We start from the raw sequence: 21,670 nt of genomic DNA on the forward strand, positions 1-21,670 counted from the left end.
CAAAATTGTTTGTGAGCCAATTCAATCTGACATATGTCCAGATCCAAGCAATGGTTTGTTCAGTAATCAAATAGATATTGTACATAATAGGAAAAGAACAGTGCACATACAGAGAATCCAAGGGTCTAATAGAAGTAATCTGTGTTAGATTCGAAGTAACATGGTCGCCAAAATCAGATCACAAATGCAGGAAAAAACATATATGTCGGCAAGAACGCCGCCAATCAGGATATACCACGAGGAACACAAATCATACTCAGTAATTGGCAATGAACGGAATCAATCAAAACAAATAAGTAGAAGAACATATATGAAAGATTAGGTGTTTTCCAAAAGTTATTTTCGAAAAACAAGGAGGATGCCAGGATGGAATTATGACCTTGGGTGTTCTCATTAGGTGATTTTTAAGTTTCAGCACATGATAAAAACTAAGTTAGATTATCAGTATGGTTGTCTCACACGCATCCTGTTGTTGATTAGCCATGGCAACAATATTTCTTCTGTTTCGTCAGACTTATATGTAAAAGAAGCACACCAAGGTCTGAAATCTTAATTGGCCTCAAACTATACTACCTGTACAAAACGTAAGTTTCGGATTTAGCTTTTCTTTGCCTTTTTTATATATTCTCCACACATGGTACTGAAATGATGTTGGGTTTGTTGTCACAGCAAAGCTGTAAAAAACTCTACGCATGTTACTGAAATCATATGCATTCTCGTGTTTCCTGAACCGAATCTGAAGCAACAGTGATATTGTTTTCACAGCAATACATGGAGAAGCAGGTCAGTACAAGGGGAGCTACAAACGTTGCACAGGGAAGCACGAAGCAGCTGAGTTGCCATCATTTAGAATTGCTGCATCCGAGGACTTTCCATGTTGAGGCACAGAGAATCATCAAAAAAAATTAAAGATGATTTGAAGGGCCTCAGAGATCTTGGTGGTTGTGATCATCAAATGGGGTCGTTGCCCCATCAAGAGTAGCAAATATTTTAATAACATCACTGGCTCCATGAAAAACACGGACAAGCACCACTAAAACAATTAAGAAATAAACTAGTGAATCCAACAGTTGGTAGATTGGATGACGAGTCAGTAGTAGCTGGTTAGAGATCTCATTTTTTTTACAAATCAATGGGAATCAGAATGATTTTCTTCTTCACCCTCGCCATCCAAGCCAAAACAAAAGAAAAACAAAATAAAATCCCCGCGCTGGAACACTCGGCGAGGGCGCGTCGATGAATCTGAGCAGCACAGGCAGCACGGAGAAACCAGGGCTCTACATTGGAATAGGAGGATGAGGTGCAGAGGAGAGGGGAGCGGACCTCGCGGAGGACAACGGCGGCAGCGGCGAAGCAGGCGCGCCTGATGGCCCGGCGGTAGGCCGGCGCGCACGTGCACTGCGACGGAGAACCCTGTGGGCAATCGAGGGCCGTACCACTGCTCCTTGGCCTGGTTGAGGCGGCGGCGGCGATGCTTGACCGCGGACGAGTCGGCGTGGTCATCGTACACCTCCTGGTCCTCCTGGATCCCGCGCCACTGGTCGAGCAGCAGGCCCCGCCGCGCCGCCCCCATTGCCGCGTTCCGGTCACCGCCCCCGTCTCTTCGTAGGGTATGGGGAGGAGGTGGGGATCGGGAGGGGGAGGGGACGGGGAGGAGGCGGCGGCGGCTGCGAGGAGATGGTACGAGGGAGGAAGAACGGGATGGGGGATGTGAGCTAGGGTTTTGGGCTATGGGTGGGTTATCTCTTTTTCAGTTTTTTCCTTGTAGATAGATGGATGGATGGATGTGGGATGGAGAGATGGATGGATGGATGGATGGACGCCATGTCATCGATCCGTGGGAAGGGTTCTGAGTGTTACGACATTTTTATAATCATCGTAAATGTTATGACGATCTCATCTTATGTGGTTACGATGTTTTTGACTCACATCGTCGTAATTTATATGTAGATTTGATCCCCTCAAACGGTTTACGACAATCTCAGATGAAATCATCATAGATTTATGATGAATTCATCAACGACGTCTTAAAAAACATCATGTATGAGCATATTTCTTGTAGTGTGCCTAATTAGTCTAAATATTTTAGTCATGAAGAGGAGTTACTATTGTTGAATATATACAGAGGTGGTCACAATAATTGATTCTTTTTTTCCTTTGAGACGGAAACTTTTTTATAATTGTAACCCTAATCCTAATGCCATACAACTGTTTTCTCACAAATAAAAAATAACTAACATTACCGTTTATACACCTACATAGCTTATACGTAAGCAAATCTACCATGCCTCTATGTGGATTACAAGTTTATTTTGCACTCCATGCAATATCTAATTGCCAAAATACATTCGGAACCATGGCGAGTAGTAATAACTTGTGAAATCTGAGAACTCATTCTCAATAGTATATGTTTAAAACTCCAAGCAAGTGAACAGAAATAACAGCATGACTAATATTTGGCCAAATATTGTAAAACGAGGACACCAACTTATACTCGGAGAAGGAAAATCACCTACAATAGTCATTACCCTCTTATTGTTCTTATGTGTATTTGGCATGAACTGCTCTATATAACTAGAAACTGACCTTATTATTTTGTGAACATCAGTCTCTCGAATGTGGATGCGCATACAAATTAAAGCCTTCTCAAGTGTTTTCTTTTTCTCCACGTAACTCATGAATTAAGAGCAACAACATTCGTAATGAACACATTTTACTTGGGAATTCGGCATGCTTGCTGTCCTTGACACGTAATCATGATGCTTGATGACATTTTACTCATGACCGAACACCATTCTTTCCCTTGAAAATTCACGACGTCGAAGAAACATCAAGGAATTCATGGTGCATGCACATATTATCCCCACGTTAAAGTTGCTTTCCGCATAGAACATATAGCAGATGCCTCTTGAACAAGCCCTACAGGGAAGCAAGAAACACTAAAAGCTGCAAGGAAACCACAAATAGCAGTCTAACAACTCTTAAGGAGGAGATAATCCTGATACATTCAAATAACACATATTGTAATTAGTCACCTGAAGTTGAGATTCTGTTCTGGACCTAGAAAGAGAAACATTTCTTTGAAGTGGTAATTGCTAGTTGTGTCTTTTTTTTATGTTGTATGCCGGGCAATGGTGGGAAAAAACTGGAAATCAAATCTCGGGTCGCAAGTGTGTTGTGTGATCTTACTTACGGTAGAAACAATGCCTGCTAGGTCTTGGTAGGTTCCATTCCATATCACTTGTGAAACGCGAGCATACCCAGGGGTATGCCACTAGCTACTTCAGATGGGGCGATACCTTCCCCATACTGATGTGTGGCTACGCACTGGTCCAGATGCTATTAGCACTGCACACAACTGATTGTAATGAGTCCTTTTAATTAATGAAAGGTCCCATTCACAAAAAATAATGGAAGGAAGTGTCGGCGCAAAAAGTGGACGCTTGGGAAGATGAAACAACGACCTCTAGGCGGAAGCACCATGGAGAGATTAGGGAATGATATTTGAAATAGATGAAGGGGTGGCTGTGGTAAATATCATCGCTTCTCATTTTTCCTTGTTTGCAAATTCTTTTCCTTTTGAGGAATCACAGCCTATACATGAATCCCTAAGGCTTTGCGTGCCTTTTTCTAACCTTTTGTGACTTGTGTTTTTCCCATTTTTTTAGAGATTCCAGCCTGTAGAGAGATCCATAAGGCTCTGCGTGTTTTCTTTTTCTAGTTCGATTCCTTTAATTTTGAGAAATCACAGCCTATAGATGAGTCCCGTTAGGAACAAATATTGAGGTGGGACAAAGGGCAATGACTTCTTTAAATATTGAGGTGGGACAAAGGGCAATGACTTCCTAAGATACTTCATCCAACGATTGTAGATAACTAATAGAAATATCTAATGGACATTTTTGATGGTTTTTCTGGGATCAACGTGCAGCCTGCAATGGTGCTTCCATTTATTAAACATGAGATATAACATGGATTAAATAAAATTTCCAAGGCTCCTATCCAAAATTATGCTAAGTAATACATCTATATATGCCCGCCAACTGTCTAAAATATTCTTTTTTCCCGCGATTTAGGGTAGAAGAATTTACATTTAATATTTATTATCAAATGTGTCGGTCCTTTCATGTTGATATATCTTGATTCATATCATTATAATAAAACCGTTTAAGGCGGTACTTCATGCCGTTGAGGGGGAAGTGTTAACCCCAGTTGTTTAGTTTTATGTTCTGTTGTCTCCTGATTCACAAAAAAGAACACGCAATTTTGCATAGTCTCTTCATGCCGAGGAAACAAGGAATGCATGCATGTGTACCTTCTGTGTATTTTAATAAGTTTTGTACTGTAGGCCGGGACAAATGCCAGTCCAACTGCGGAGGTTCCGACTATCAATATCTTGGCCATTGATTTCCAGTTTGGAGTCTCCAAGGAAGAAAGCATGGTGCTATCATTTCTAACATGTTTTCCAAGAATTCAGATATTGCATGTAAAGGTATATGTGGCATCCATGTTCTTCCACTTTTCCTTATTTTGAATCATTTGCAACAACAATTGACATGCAATATATGGCCCAGCTAATACTTTTCTTTGTAGAAGGGTGAATCTCTATTCAAAACCACTATTGACAGTGATGGCACATTATGGAAGAAGAAAATAGATCTCATCAAATGTGTGAAATCAACCATTAAGAAACTCGTATTCTATGGTTTATGTGGGGGTGATAGCGAACTTTCATTCTTGAAGTCCATTTTGAGAACCGCGAACATGCTAAGGGACATTTACATTGTCTTCTCGGATGATATATTTTCTACTAGCATGGAAACTGAGATGGATGAAAAATTGGAAGGGGATGCCGCTTCCGTTGAATCTGCTAATGCGAATGTGCAAATCTTCAGGGTGCCTAAACACAACATGTGGAACTACAAGACATCATCTGATCTCTTACTTAGTGACCCTTTTGATTGCCTAACGTGAACATGCATGCCCTGCACTTCTTCCTACTAGATATTCTGCAAAGAGCTATTGAATTGACAGTCAAGTCCCCTGAAGGCAATAGAGCTTCTTTGTGTTGTTAGGTTGCCATCAGCTCTCCAAGTTCAAGTACCCTGGCTTATCAGCCATCTGGCTGATTTCTTAAATAAACATGTGTACGTTAAATGATGCCTACACTGTATACCCATTTTCCTTTTCCAAATGTTATCTGTGACAGTTCATGATAAATTCTTCACATGATACGTGGATTCCGTGGATGTTGATGTGTCTAAACAACATAGTAACTATTTATTTTATGATATGTTTTCATGTGGCTAGCTTCAACTCTGTGAGCGTTCTACATGTATGAAAGAATCACCTACTAGTTACTCATACAACATATTGGTTATGCGTCTCAGAAATCAATTGGTTCTAACTTGAGTATAATATAGATCATGGTGGCGTGATTCTTGCATAATATTTCTGATATACCTTAACAACTTCGTTCAGACTTACGTAAGATATAGCCAACGCATGATAAGGTATATTATTAGACCGATTATATATTTTTATATCAGCTTTTTCAAGTGCTTTACTGAATAGTCCTAACATTAAATATACAACTTTAAATTTCATGGGTTCTACATCTAAGTGCATATAAATTTCTTCGGTTAGTAGTCGTTACGTCTCAACTTGCGCATGGTAGAATTTCCTGTGCTATATGTTTCCTTTTACATGAGGATTTGATTGTTGCCCTTGCTTCACTACTGCACAATGCTATGGTTGAGCACTTAATCACTAATGTAGGTCAGCTAGTGTGTAACACTATGAGTAGGTGTTCTTTTTTAATTTGTCCAAGAAGGCACTGCGGTACCTTGTAAATGTACAACTATTTATTCGGACCGGAAACCCCAACAAGGCTAGTTTTGCCAAACCTGGGTCCTTACCAAAGAGCGACATGGGCGAACACTAGGGCTGTTGCCAACCCACCCGCCACCACCTTTTCTTGGTTTCCTCGTTGAGCGGGCAGAGCCCACCAGAGGTGGTGGTTTAGGGGGTGGGGGTGTTCTCATGGGTGATGCTGACTTCAAGGCTCTGAACAACATGCCACACATGATACATCACATGCTTAGGGGCAGGGGCCATCGCATTATCGACAAGTTGCACAATGGCAGGTGCTAGAGGTGTAGCAATGTCCGTCCTAATGGTATCGACTTGGATCTTGCATAATGCATATGGTTCCCTATATGCCAGGCGTGTAGCATCTCCTCCTACCCGTGGTGGTACTAGGAGACATGTAGGATTTGGAGGTTGATAGCTAGCATGTTTGATGTGTGTGTGGTCGTGTGGACGAAGGATAAGGAACCATCAGGCTGGATCACATGAAAGCTGTGGCGGGTCTCTGCTAATCGTCACTATGTAGTGTGATTGGTGGCAATGAGGCAGCCAAGGCATGTATATTTTTCAACTCTGATGATGTGGTGGTTTGGTGGGGAGGCGGCTCATTGTGGTGATGAAGTATCAGAAACCCAAGGTGAAACCCTTGCTCTGCTTCAGTCGAGGCTGACAATGATGGTACTTGTGTGGACCGCGATCATCTCGGTGGCTTAATGTCAGCTGATGTACGACCGGAGTACAAAAGAATCCATGGTTACTGAGTCGTTTTGGTACAGTTTCATTGCGGCGGTTTGGTATCGTGTTCCTTCCTGACAACATCCTCTTGGAGTTTGTTCGATCAACAAAAAATTGTCTTCTTGTGGCGTGGATGTCGTTTGGAGGCCTTGAATCCATCGGTTTGGTGACTTGTGTTTGGAAAAGAAGGCGGTAGTGAGCCGAGCTGGTTCACGGTTGAGTTTTCTAGCGACATACATCCGGTGCGTGTTTAGGTTCCCATGCCTCACTGTATTGTCGTGGAGTTGGAGTTCCTAGGGAGAATCCTTAGCTGTGATAATGACATGAAATAAAATCATGATTGCTGGGTTCTGCTTTGTGCCACCTCATAGTATATCTCCTACATTGCCCATCACAAGAGTCATGGATGTTTGGTCGCCGATGTGAGTGGTCTACTATTCGCATGGAGTGGCATGTGTGTATGGTTTCGGTGTCCGCTGAGGTGATGGAATTGTTGGTGTTCACCAAAGTTTAGTTGGACATGCTCGGTTGAGCAAGAGTGATGACAATGACATTGATGGCAACCTCGACATTGCATTTCTTCTTGATGACATGTAATGGGCTTTGCGTGGGTAGGCATGTTAGCGATTGTTGCCATGTGGAGTTTCCATGCTAAGTTGTAGGTGTTTGAAAATAATCTATTGGTTTCCTACCATATAATTGGGCGATTGTGTTTGATCCGAGGCAAAGATATTGCGTCTCCCTTTCTTGGAAAAGAGGTAATTATTAGGGTAGTTGGACTATATCAGTGACAACTTCTCATATATAAAGTGTGGATTTACACTATAGCTTTCATCATTTTTTTAACCTTGTAATTTTTTTTCATATTGCATATAATAGAGATCTTGGGATGATTGGTTAGTTGTTATATTAGCACTCATACCAAATGCTATATCCCAAATAGTTAAAATTAGTATCCAAATATATTTTCCCTACCCGTTTATGATTAAAAAGCACAAAACTGAGGCTCGTTATCCCATTTGGTTTCGCTGCCAACTTCAATCGATGTTTATAGGGAATCACTAGCAGAAAACAGGGCTATCATTCGGCCCTGGCCAGCCCATTAGTTCCGGTTCTTCAAGAACCGGGACCAATGGGGGGGGGGTATTAGACCCGGTTCGTGAGCCCAGGGGGCCGACCGGGGCCTCGTGGGCATTGGTCCCGGTTTATGTAGAACCATTTGTCCCGTTTCGAGCCACGAACCGGGACCACTGGTCCTCGCTGTTGGCCCACAACCATTGGTTCCGGTTCGTGGCATGAACCGGGATAGAAGGGGTGGCTTTAGTCCCGGTTCATGCAACGAACCGGTACAGATAAGTTGCCTATATATACCCATCGCCGCGGCAGAGCACTCTGTTTTTTTGGCCGGCGAGGGGTGGGCATTTTGGTGCTCTAGCTCACCTCCTATGCACATGAGGTGTTCGATGAAATGCCCGAGCCACACTAGTTAAGCTTTCTCCTCTCGAAGCTTGACCTAGGAGCTTCATTTTTCCCGAGATTTGTCTGGATTTAGGGGTCTGTCACGCCCCGTCCCCGTTTTCACCGTCGTTGATCTCCCGCGCCGATATCGTCGCCCGCACCACCGTGGTGAGCCTCTTGTTCTTATCTTCTTTATGATACTTGTCTGATTTTCTTACTTTAGATAGATATTTGTTTGATTTTCTTAATTTTGACACATATAATTATATGTAATGCACGCAGATGAACCGGCAATGGATGTATGGTGACAGACACACCTCCGAGTACATTAAGGGCGTGCATATTTTTCTCCAAGTGGCTGAGGCAAACGAGCAGAATGGTTTTATGTGTTGTCCATTCAGTAAATGTTGGAATACGAAGTCTTACTCTGACCGGAAAATCCTTCACACCCACCTGCTTTACAAGGGTTTCATGCCACACTATAATGTTTGGACGAGGCACGGAGAAATAGGGGTTATGATTGAAGACGGCGAAGAAGAAGAGGACGATGACAACTATGTGCCCCCTGAATACGGTGATGCTGCAACGGGGGGAGCTGCTGAAGATCAAGAGGAACCAGACGATGTGCCCGATGATGTTGCAATGGGGGAAGCCGCTGAAGATCAAGAGAAACCAGACGATGTGCCCGATGATGATCTCCGCCGGGTCATTGTCGATGCAAGGACGCAATGCGAAAGTCAAAAGGAGAAGCTGAAGTTCGATCGCATGTTAGAGGATCACAAAAAAAGTTGTATCCCAATTATGAAGATGGCAACACAAAGCTGGGTACCGTACTGGAATTGCTGCAGTGGAAGCTGCAGTAGGAAGATGGGTACCCCAAGGCAGAGAGCCTGACTTGTGCACCACCAATTTATGTCAGATATACACTTTGTTCGGATGGTCTCCAGTGACCCCAAGTTGGAGAAGCTAGCTTTCATCTTTGTCCTTATGGAATTGACCTGCATCGACCTCATTATTATGGCGGAGCCAACATCCAAAGAAAAGGTTTATAGAGTCCCCTAAAACCCGTCGATTTAATCATGTTTCACCTTTTATTTGTTTATGTTATTTTATATATGTGAATTACATGTGTTATTCACCCAAATACAAATGTCGCTCCACCCATGCCTCCTTAGCATCAACCTTAGATGTGTCCTGTACTAGCACATTGTTCCGTCAAAAGAGCTCACCGGGCGGTGCCAGCTATCTGGCATGGTTTGACAGGTGTCGTACCTAATTCTTTCTACAGATGCACTTAGTATATATACTAGTACATGTAGAACTTTAAAAATTCAGTGTGTGTTACGCCTAGTTGCTTCCTACTGGTGAGCATGATGCAACGGTCAGTGGGTCTGTGAACTGTGACTTCACCCCACAGATAAATTAAAACATATATCTTGTATTTTGATGAACTCTTGCATACACTAGTGGGGATAGGGCCTATAACCCCAGCCCGTAAGGGGGCGGGACTAAAGGCCTAACCTTTTCGTCCCGGCCCTGTTACACGCCGGGACTAAAGGTGCTCCACGTGGGTGCCTCGTAGCGCCCCAGGGGCAGGCCCTTTAGTCCCGGTTCGTTACACGGACCGGGACTAAAGATTTTCAGATTTTGCTGGTTTTTGGGTTTTTTTGAATGAAATTATTTTTGGGTTTTAGGGTTTTAGGGTTTAGGTGTTCGGGAGATTAACGTGATGCCTCGTTTGGTGTTCGGGAATTAGTTTTTATATAATTTAAATAGAAATAATTATGCATATATATATATATATATATATATATATATATATATATAAGATTAACTTATGTTACAAGCGATCATATATATACAATTATATGGAGATCTGAATTATCGGGGCTAGAGCCCATCTATTCGATTACATGGACGAACATCAGTAATGGCCCTTAGCTACATTAAATCGTCCTTTGTCTTCTATAGCTTCCGTCCTCAGAAATCCCGCAAGCTCCTCTGCAACAGCAATCGCGCGTTGCTGTGGTAGGACCTTCGTCCTCATGGCCATGTGCTATATAAGAAGAGGAGATGAATATGAATATCAATCATGATAACAAAGAATGACGGGTAAAAATAGAGGTGTGAATGTTCATTGCTTACGTCGAATCTGTGATCCTTGAACTCAGAGGTAAACGTGCGAATCGTCTCGCAAACATAGTATCCGCATAGATGCGTTCCCCGTGGCTGTTGGTCGCACATTACGAGAATAGAATATATATAATCAAAATAATAATCTAGCATCATAAATGTATTGAAAATTAATAGAAGTATATCATACTACTACTTACCTGAGCCGCTCTAAAGGTCAGCTTCTCAGGAAAGTTATCGGTAGTCACGCACTTGAACCGCTTCAAAACCCTGCCCGACAAGGATAATGATTTGCTAAGTTTTTCATTAATTGATATATCAGTAAATCATCGAAAGAGACCGATAGAGCGCAAGAATGATTAAAATTACCCTTGGAGCATGTCCTGCAGGCTTTAGAACTGTTCCAAGGGTCTCGATAATGGGTCGAAGGCATCAACTCTTCTCTTATCAATTTGAATGTCCAACAGAATCCAATAGAAGCTGCACATGTATGTATATATATATGTGTGTGTGTCAGTAACTTATCAATTACACTTATAAGTGAATGGACAAAACAGAGTAAAGACCCTCACCTGAAGTTGTATGAAAACAGTATGTGGTCACAGAAATTTTGATCTGTTAGAAACCTTAGAAGGTTTTCCTCCGTCTCCTTGGGTTTGTCAGTTAGCGTCGCTATATGTATTTTATCTGGGTCAATAAACCCAATATTTAGGATGCTCTTACTTTTACACTCCAGAATCCTCATTCTGCATAATAGAGTACAAGTTATATATAGACAATGAATTGAAATAACTAAACAAGTTATATGTAGACAACGAATTAAAAAACTTACAGACAATAGCAACTCATAAGCGATTTGTCGAGGGCGTCGCCATTGTACATCTGGAAGAGTTCATCAAAGTCGATATGGATTTCTTCGGAGCGGTCGTAGTACTCCCGTGGGACACTCAGCACGATCATCGTTCTCCCATTCTTTGATTCACTTAAGTACCATTTATGCAAGTAACGCATATTTGTTGGGAGATCATCTTTGCTGACCAAAGGCTCTCCCATGACAAACTGTGGCTTAGGGGCTACCACAGCCTTGGGTATCCTGTTGTCTTGGGAAGCCAGCAAATCTTCAACCGAGATACCACATTCATCCGCCAACTCCTTTGCTCTTTGAAAAGCTTGCCCCTGCACCGGAGGGGGAACATTCTCGGTTAACACCTTGAGGGGTGGGATCGACTGTTTGGCCTGTCGTCCAAGCTGAGGAACGTCTGATTTTTTCTTGCTTGTAGTTCAACTTGATTTGCTCCCACTTGCACTTGCACGTGAGCTGCTCTTTTTCACTTCCTTCTGCAATGTGCGTGTATAGTCATCAGGCTTATAGTGTAAGTCATACTGTGATGGAGTGGTTATGAAGTCTTTTGCCCATGCTATGTGCTTCTCGGTGTATTCCGGGCGGGGCTCAGGTTCCTTCCTTTTCATCTGTGCATCATGCTGTTCCTTTGCTATCCTGTCGTTTTCCTCGGGGGTACGATCATAAGATCTGATAGGAAGATTAGCATGAGGTACCTTTGGGAGGGGCGACAGTTTGCGCTTTGGGGAGCTCCGTCGCTTAGAAATCTTCGACGGAGCGTTCTTGCTGGCACGCTTCCGCTTAGTATCATGTGCGGGCGGCGGCAGAGACGGACGACCCAAGTCTGGTGGCGGTGATCGAGATGGACTCGTGTTGTGCTGGCCGACGTCATGTGGAGGGCTTGGAGGTAATGGAGGTGTAGGTGACCTGCGATGACTCGGAGGCGGTGTTGTCCTTGGGGCCGAGCGTGGAAGCTTGATGTAGTTCTTGTCCCATAGGATGACTCCACCCAGTACTTCTCCGAGTGTCCTCTCATCTTCGGGTCCAGCTATGTCGAGCTCCATATCATTAAACCCCGTCATGATTTCATCCACCCCGACTTTAGCAAAGCCAGCTGGAATCTCACGGCCATGCCAGCGTGCATCAGGGCCAGAAGGTAAAGCTTGTCCGACGGCCACCTTCATGGATATGTTCTTGAATTTCTGATGGAGTTCACATGATGTTGACTCCTTGATTCCATCCACGGGGTAGCCGGGACCGCCCTCTATCATTCTTCGTTCATCGTCAGGCGAGGCCTCAGATTCAGCCACGCTGCTTTTCCGCTTAGATGGGGCGCCGGTAATATCAAGTGCAGGATCTTCCTGGCGCGGTACTCCTCTAAGCTCATCAATCTGCTTCTGTTGCTCGTTAATCCTGGCAAGCAACTGGTTGAACTTGTCATTCTCCTCATCCTGCTGCAGCTTCTTTGCTCTCTCTCGGCTTCTGTAAGTTTCTTGGTCTCTGGCAAACCCAAGCCACCATGGGTAAGAAGGACCAAAGCCTCGCGTTCGTCCTCCATGTTCGTCATTGCCGAGGACCAGTGTGAGCAAATCTTTATCTCTATCTGCAGTGAACTTTCTTTGTCCCTCCTTAATTTCTTTCACTATCCTTTTCCAATTCTCCCTGGGTATCCTAAGCTCGTCATTGCAGATGAGGTCCCGTGTTGTTTCGTCGTACGACCCACCATGCACAAGGAACCAATTTCTTGCTCTCAATTCCCACTCATCACGGAGTGGTTCAGGTATGATGCCTTTATCTATCAGATATTGCTCTTTCTTATCCCACTTTGGGATGGCAGTCTCATAGCCCCTGGCCCCAGCTTGTGGTGATATTTCTTCTTGTCGGCATTTATCTTGTTCTTTTCTGATAATGCCTGGGCATCTTCTGACTCCTTTTACTCTTGAAATGCCTTCCAGTGATTCGCCTGCTTGGCTAGATACCCCTCGAATACTCGCACTTTCTGTGTCTTCAGATAGTTTTTCCATAGCTTCTTCTTCCAGTTACGGAACAGTTCGGCCATCTTCTTCAGAGTCCACTGCTTGACTTTGGCCCTCAGTTTGTCTGCGGCGTCTTCATTCTCACATTCTGGCAGGTTGAAATGTGACATGAGATCATTCCAAAGATTATCTTTATACCTTTCGGCGACATAGTCACTATCGGCTGCCCCTTTGCGCTTGTTCCACTCCCGAACGCTGATCGGGACGTGATCCCTAACGAGAACTCCGCATTGCTTCTTGAATGTGTCAGCAGCATTCTTAGGAAGCTTGGGTTCGCCCGTAGGAAATATCACCTCAAATGTGTAATGCGTCCGTGCATCCAACTTTCTAGTCGAGCCTCGTTTCGTAGTTTTGCTCGATGTGGAGGCCTAAGAGGGAGAAACATTCGTCAAATGAATGTATATGTATACAATATAGAGCTATCTCCAATATTTTTCACATATTACAAGTGATTGTCGAACTTCATATGTATACCTCGCCGAACTTCTCCTCTTCATCGGCTTCTCCATTAGTGGAGCTATCACCTTCTCCGTCATTGGACCTATCTCCTGCCCCATCGGCTTCATCTTCGTGTCGCTCGACCTTCATTCCAACGTCCTGGTTTAGATATGACGACGGAGATTCAGCTGGTTCAACGCCGGGGCCGTCTTTGATTATATATTCGAGAAGTTCTTCCTCTTCGAGGTTCCTGATATGTGGATCCATAGTTCTGCAAAAAACGGATTCTCTTAACCTTTGTACCAAAAAAAAATTATTCTATCAGGAACTCCGTTCCAAAATAACTTAAGCCCCGGGTCATGGCTCCACCCGGGACTCCTAGATTTCTGTATAGTATTCAAAGTAGGAGTACTTTTCCAATTTGAGCATTCAATAAGCAAAACCAAATCGTAAAATAAAGTAGTATTCAAATTAGCATGCATTCAATTATAAGCTAATACATCATCACTTTTGTCCGGACATCGTCGAATATTATCACTAATACTCCTCGAATACTATCATACATATAGCATCACTAATACATCTAGAACCGTAGCGCCCGACGGGTATCGGCGCGGGCGGTGGACACCCAAAGAGAAGGAACCATCACAGGATCATAGCTCCAGTGAGATCCCCGAAGAACCAGCCAGGTATGCTCGAACCTGCCCTCCAACGCAACCATGTAGCGACGGACGTGCTCATCCTCCTCGCTGACACGGTGACGTACCACCTCTGCGGTGTCCGGAAGCCTCGGCACCCTCACTGGCCCACGCGACCGCCACCAAACAAGGATCGGGTCAACGACGGGCTGGCTCCTCACCAACCTACGCCCCCGGGAAGGTAGCACCTCCCAATACCAGCCGGGCGGAGCCCAGTCCCTGACAGGGCTCCTCTGATCAAGCAGGTGTCCTCCGCCGAGTCGACGACGAGGATGCGGGATAGGCATCGTAAAATGAACTAAAAAAATAAACTAGTTCTATTAATTTTCTTGCTAAAAATAAACTATTAACACTTAAGCATATACAATAGCAAAATTAAACTATTAACACTTAACCATATACAATAGCAAAATTAAGCAATAATCTAAAAAACACTATTAACACTTAAGCATATACACTATACAATAGCAAAATTCCTCCTCTTCTTATTTTCATTTTTCTTCTCCTCCTCTTCTTTTCTTCTCTTCTCCTCCTCTTCTTTTCTTCTTTTCTTATACACTATACACTATATACACTATAGCAAAATTCCTCCTCTCCTTATACACTATACACTATATACACTATACACTTAAGCATATACACTATACAATATACAGTTTTTCTTCTTTTCTTCTCCTCCTCTTCTTATTTTCATTTTTCCTAATCTTATTTTCTTATTTTTGTTCATATTTCTTCTTCTTGTAACCCTAACCTAATTCTAAATATTACTAACCCTAATAATCTAGCACAAACCTAATAATAATAGGAATTAAATGACAAAAAAATCATTTTCTTTTTCTTCTTTTCTTCTCCTTTTTCTTCTTTTCTTCTCCTTTTTCTTCCTTTCTTCTCCTTTTTCTTCTTCTCTTCTCCTTTTTCTTCTTTTCTTTTATACCGGCCGGAGTGTTGGGGAGGAGGGGGCGGGGGGCTTACCGGCCGAAGGTGTCAACGGCGCGCGGCGAGGAGGACGACGTGGAGGACGGCGCGACGGCGAGGAGGACGGCGCGGCGGCGAGGAGGACGGCGAGGAGGACGGCGCGGCGGCGAGGAGGATGGCGCGGCGGCGAGGAGGACGGCCGACGACGAGGAGGACGGCAGGCGGCGGCGAGCAGGACGGCGGGCAGCTTCACGGCGTCGGTTAGTTCGTCGTTGTGCCGCGCCGGGCAGGAGAACGAGAGGAAGAAGAAGAGAAATGGACGAATTAGGTTGGAAATTTTCGAAGTCCCGCTTATATAGGTGGATCAATAGTCCCGATGCGTGGCTCGGGCCGGGACTAAAGACCCCCTTTAGTCCCGGGTGATGCCATGACCCGGGACTAAAGGCCTCTTTCCGGGCAGACCAAGAGGCGGGAAGCAGGGGGTCTTTAGTCCCGGTGCGTGGCTCCAACCGGGACTAAAGGGTGTCTTTAGTCCCAGGGCGTGGCTCCACCCGGGACTAGAGCCCCTCCTCGGCTGCACGATAAGTTTAGTCCCACCTCGCCTAGCGAGGGGGACTAACACTTGTTTATAAGCCCCGTCGCAGCTTGTCCATCGAGCTCCTCTCTAAAGCAGGCTTACGGGCCTAAACTTACTGAAAATTGAAACTATATTCGAAATTGTGGAGAAAATTCAATCTGAATCCAAAGTGAATTCAGGTTGAATTTTGTCCATGATTTCTCATATAGTTTCTTTTTTTTCTATGATAATGAAATTTGAGAATTATTTTTGCATATTTGAGAATTTGACAAAACTATGATAATGAAAAGTGTTTCAAATTGAATAAATAATGCAAAACTATTTTCTATTTTCATAATTAATAATTTTGACTATCCAAACTATTATCTATTTTGTTATTTTCAATTAAAAACTATGTTTATTAAAAATTATTTTTGCATATTTGAGAATTTGACAAAACTATGATAATGAAAAGTGTTTCAAATTGAATAAGTAATGCAAAACTATTTTCTATTTTCATAATTAATAAGTTTGACTATCCAAACTATTATCTATTTTGTTATTTTCAATTAAAAACTATGTTTATTAAAAATTCTTTTTGCATATTTGAGAATTTGACAAAACTATGATAATGAAAAGTGTTTAAAATTGAATAAATAATGCAAAACTATTTTTTATTTTCATAATGAATAATTTTGGCTATCCAAACTATTATCTCTCGAAGTAGCAGGGTTTCGAACGAGAACTCATCTCGTACAAATGGATTTCATTTTTTTGAACTTATTTGAACTCCATACTTTTTGTGTGTTCAAAATGCACCATTCAAAGGCACATCACAAAATTTCAACAATTTCTGACTTCATTTGGTATTCTACGTGCATTTACTTTTTTTTTTGAGCTAGTTGACCCTGAAATTGAAAAGCACTACAAATGAACTCTAAAAATGTTGAAAGTTGGCATGCTATCATTATTTCAGCCACATAGCATGTGTTAAAAAGTGGAGAGGGCTACGACAAAAACTGGATGCAGTTCGTGTACAAAACTGACAATCTCTCTCGAAGTAGCAGGGTTTCGAACGAGAACTCATCTCTTACAAAGGGATTTCATTTTTTTAAACTTATTTGAACTCCATACTTTTTGTGTGTTCAAAATGCACCATTCAAAGGCACATCACAAAATTTCAACAATTTTTGACTTCATTTGGTATATTTCGTGCATTTACTTTTTTTTTTTAGCTAGTTGACCCTGAAATTGAAAAGCACTACAAATGAACTCTGAAAATGTTGAAAGTTGGCATGCTATCATCATTTCACCCACATAGCATGTGTTAAAAAGTTGAGAGGGCTACGACAAAAACTGGATGCAGTTCATGTACAAAACTGACAATCTCTCTCGAAGTAGCAGGGTTTCGAACGAGAACTCGTCTCTTACAAATTGATTTCATTTTTTTGAACATATTTGAACTCCATACTTTTTGTGTGTTCAAAATGCACCATTCAAAGGCACATCACAAAATTTCAACAATTTCTGATTTCATTTGGTATATTTCGTGCATTACTTATTTTTTTTGAGCTAGTTGACCCTGAAATTGAAAAGCACTACAAATGAACTCTGAAAATGTTGAAAGTTGGCATGATATCATCATTTCACCCACATGGCATGTGTTAAAAAGTTGAGAGGGCTACGACAAAAACTGGATGCAGTTCGTGTACAAAACTGACAATCTCTCTCGAAGTAGCAGGGTTTCGAACGAGAACTCATCTCTTACAAATGGATTTCATTTTTTTTGTACTTATTTGAACTCCATACTTTTTGTGTGTTCAAAATGCACCATTCAAAGACACATCACAAAATTTCAACAATTTCTGACTTCATTTGGTATATTTCGTGCATTTACTTATTTTTTTTTTGAGCTAGTTGACCCTGAAATTGAAAAGCACTACAAATGAACTCTGAAAATGTTGAAAGTTGGCATGCTATCATCATTTCAACCACATAGCATGTGTTAAAAAGTTGAGAGGCTACAACAAAAACTGGATGCAGTCCGTGTACAAAACTGACAATCTCTCTCGAAGTAGCAGGGTTTCGAACGAGAACTCATCTCTTACAAATGGATTTCATTTTTTTGAACTTATTTGAACTCCATACTTTTTGGGTGTTCAAAATGCACCATTCAAAGGCACATCACAAAATTTCAACAATTTCTGACTTCATTTGGTATATTTCGTGCATTTACTTTTTTTTCCAGCTAGTTGACCCTGAAATTGAAAAGCACTACAAATGAACTCTGAAAATGTTGAAAGTTGGCATGCTATGATCATTTCACCCACATAGCATGTGTTAAAAAGTTGAGAGGGCTACGACAAAAACTGGATGCAGTCCGTGTACAAAACTGACAATCTCTCTCGAAGTAGCAGGGTTTCGAACGAGAACTCATCTCTTACAAATGGATTTCATTTTTTTGAACTTATTTGAACTCCATACATTTTGTGTGTTCAAAATGCACCATTCAAAGGCACATCAGAAAATTTCAACAATTTCTGACTTCATTTGGTATATTTCGAGCATTTACTTATTTTTTTTGAGCTAGTTGACCCTGAAATTGAAAAGCACTACAAATGAATTCTGAAAATGTTGAAAGTTGGCATGCTATCATCATTTCACCCACATAGCATGTGTTAAAAAGTTAAGAGGGCTACGACAAAAAATAGATGCAGTTCATGTACAAAACTGACAATCTCTCTCGAAGTAGCACGGTTTCGAACCAGAACTCATCTCTTACAAAGGGATTTCATTTTTTTTGAACTTATTTGAACTCCATACTTTTTGTGTGTTCAAAATGCACCATTCAAAGGCACATCACAAAATTTCAACAATTTCTGACTTCATTTGGTATATTTCGTGCATTTACTTATTTTTTTTGAGCTAGTTGACCCTGAAATTGAAAAGCACTACAAATGAACTCTGAAAATGTTGAAAGTTGGCATGCTATCATAATTTCACCCACATAGCATGTGTTAAAAAGTTGAGAGGGCTACGACAAAAACTGGATGCAGTTCGTGTACAAAACTGACAATCTCTCTCGAAGTAGCAGGGTTTCGAACCAGAACTCATCTCTTACAAAGGGATTTCATTTTTTGAACTTATTTGAACTCCATACTTTTTGTGTGTTCAAAATGCACCATTCAAAGGCACATCACAAAATTTCAACAATTTCTGACTTCATTTGGTATATTTCGTGCATTTACTTATTTTTTTTGAGCTAGTTGACCCTGAAATTGAAAAGCACTACAAATGAACTCTGAAAATGTTGAAAGTTGGCATGCTATCATCATTTCACCCACATAGCATGTGTTAAAAAGTTGAGAGGGCTACGACAAAAACTGGATGCAGTTCATGTACAAAACTGACAATCTCTCTCGAAGTAGCAGGGTTTCGAACGAGAACTCGTCTCTTACAAATGGATTTCATTTTTTTGAACTTATTTGAACTCCATACTTTTTGTGTGTTCAAAATGCACCATTCAAAGGCACATCACAAAATTTCAACAATTTCTGATTTCATTTGGTATATTTCGTGCATTACTTATTTTTTTTGAGCTAGTTGACCCTGAAATTGAAAAGCACTACAAATGAACTCTGAAAATGTTGAAAGTTGGCATGATATCATCATTTCACCCACATAGCATGTGTTAAAAAGTTGAGAGGGCTACGACAAAAACTGGATGCAGTTCGTGTACAAAACTGACAATCTCTCTCGAAGTAGCAGGGTTTCGAACGAGAACTCATCTCTTACAAATGGATTTCATTTTTTTTTGTACTTATTTGAACTCCATACTTTTTGTGTGTTCAAAATGCACCATTCAAAGGCACATCACAAAATTTCAACAATTTCTGACTTCATTTGGTATATTTCGTGCATTTACTTATTTTTTTTTGAGCTAGTTGACCCTGAAATTGAAAAGCACTACAAATGAACTCTGAAAATGTTGAAAGTTGGCATGCTATCATCATTTCAACCACATAGCATGTGTTAAAAAGTTGAGAGGCTACAACAAAAACTGGATGCAGTCCGTGTACAAAACTGACAATCTCTCTCGAAGTAGCAGGGTTTCGAACGAGAACTCATCTCTTACAAATGGATTTCATTTTTTTGAACTTATTTGAACTCCATACTTTTTGGGTGTTCAAAATGCACCATTCAAAGGCACATCACAAAATTTCAACAATTTCTGACTTCATTTGGTATATTTCGTGCATTTACTTTTTTTTCCAGCTAGTTGACCCTGAAATTGAAAAGCACTACAAATGAACTCTGAAAATGTTGAAAGTTGGCATGCTATGATCATTTCACCCACATAGCATGTGTTAAAAAGTTGAGAGGGCTACGACAAAAACTGGATGCAGTCCGTGTACAAAACTGACAATCTCTCTCGAAGTAGCAGGGTTTCGAACGAGAACTCATCTCTTACAAATGGATTTCATTTTTTTGAACTTATTTGAACTCCATACATTTTGTGTGTTCAAAATGCACCATTCAAAGGCACATCAGAAAATTTCAACAATTTCTGACTTCATTTGGTATATTTCGAGCATTTACTTATTTTTTTTGAGCTAGTTGACCCTGAAATTGAAAAGCACTACAAATGAATTCTGAAAATGTTGAAAGTTGGCATGCTATCATCATTTCACCCACATAGCATGTGTTAAAAAGTTAAGAGGGCTACGACAAAAAATAGATGCAGTTCATGTACAAAACTGACAATCTCTCTCGAAGTAGCACGGTTTCGAACCAGAACTCATCTCTTACAAAGGGATTTCATTTTTTTTGAACTTATTTGAACTCCATACTTTTTGTGTGTTCAAAATGCACCATTCAAAGGCACATCACAAAATTTCAACAATTTCTGACTTCATTTGGTATATTTCGTGCATTTACTTATTTTTTTTGAGCTAGTTGACCCTGAAATTGAAAAGCACTACAAATGAACTCTGAAAATGTTGAAAGTTGGCATGCTATCATAATTTCACCCACATAGCATGTGTTAAAAAGTTGAGAGGGCTACGACAAAAACTGGATGCAGTTCGTGTACAAAACTGACAATCTCTCTCGAAGTAGCAGGGTTTCGAACCAGAACTCATCTCTTACAAAGGGATTTCATTTTTTGAACTTATTTGAACTCCATACTTTTTGTGTGTTCAAAATGCACCATTCAAAGGCACATCACAAAATTTCAACAATTTCTGACTTCATTTGGTATATTTCGTGCATTTACTTATTTTTTTTGAGCTAGTTGACCCTGAAATTGAAAAGCACTACAAATAAACTCTAAAAATGTTGAAAGTTGGCATGCTATCATCATTTCACCCACATAGCATGTGTTAAAAAGTTGAGAGGGCTACAACAAAAAGTGGATGCAGTTCGTGTACAAAACTGACAATCTCTCTCGAAGTAGGAGGGTTTCGAACCAGAACTCATCTCTTACAAAGGGATTTCATTTTTTTGAACTTATTTGAACTCCATACTTTTTGCCTGTTCAAAATGCACCATTCAAAGGCACATCACAAATTTCCAACAATTTCTGACTTCATTTGGTATTCTTCGTGCATGTACTTATTTTTTCTGATCTAGTTGACCCTGAAATTGAAAAGCACTACAAATGAACTCTGAAAATGTTGAAAGTTGGCATTCTATCATCATTTCACCCACATAGCATGTGTTAAAAAGTGGAGAGGGCTACGACAAAAACTGGATGCAGTTCGTGTACAAAACTGACAATCTCTCTCGAAGTAGCAGGGTTTCGAACGAGAACTCATCTCTTACAAATGGATTTCATTTTTTTGAACTTATTTGAACTCCATAATTTTTGTGTGTTCAAAATGCACCATTAAAAGGCACATCACAAAATTTCAACAATTTCTGACTTCATTTGGTATATTTCGTGCATTTACTTTTTTTTGAGCTAGTTGACCCTGAAATTGAAAAGCACTAC

General features: G+C 41.2%; 2 non-coding genes across 2 annotated transcripts; both read right to left on the reverse strand.

Moving 5' to 3' along the window:
• Positions 1-922: 922 nt before the first annotated feature.
• Positions 923-1,008, reverse strand: LOC123445778. Its single transcript, XR_006631154.1, has one exon. It is a non-coding gene; the product is annotated as a small nucleolar RNA SNORD24 (small nucleolar RNA).
• Positions 1,009-1,085: 77 nt separating this feature from the next.
• LOC123445792 lies at positions 1,086-1,167 on the reverse strand. The gene has a single exon (XR_006631164.1). It is a non-coding gene; the product is annotated as a small nucleolar RNA R12 (small nucleolar RNA).
• Between the last annotated feature and the right edge of the window lie 20,503 nt (positions 1,168-21,670).

The sequence above is a fragment of the Hordeum vulgare genome, chromosome 3H (assembly GCF_904849725.1).
Source record: "Hordeum vulgare subsp. vulgare chromosome 3H, MorexV3_pseudomolecules_assembly, whole genome shotgun sequence".
In the NCBI taxonomy this organism is placed as follows: Eukaryota; Viridiplantae; Streptophyta; class Magnoliopsida; order Poales; family Poaceae; genus Hordeum; species Hordeum vulgare.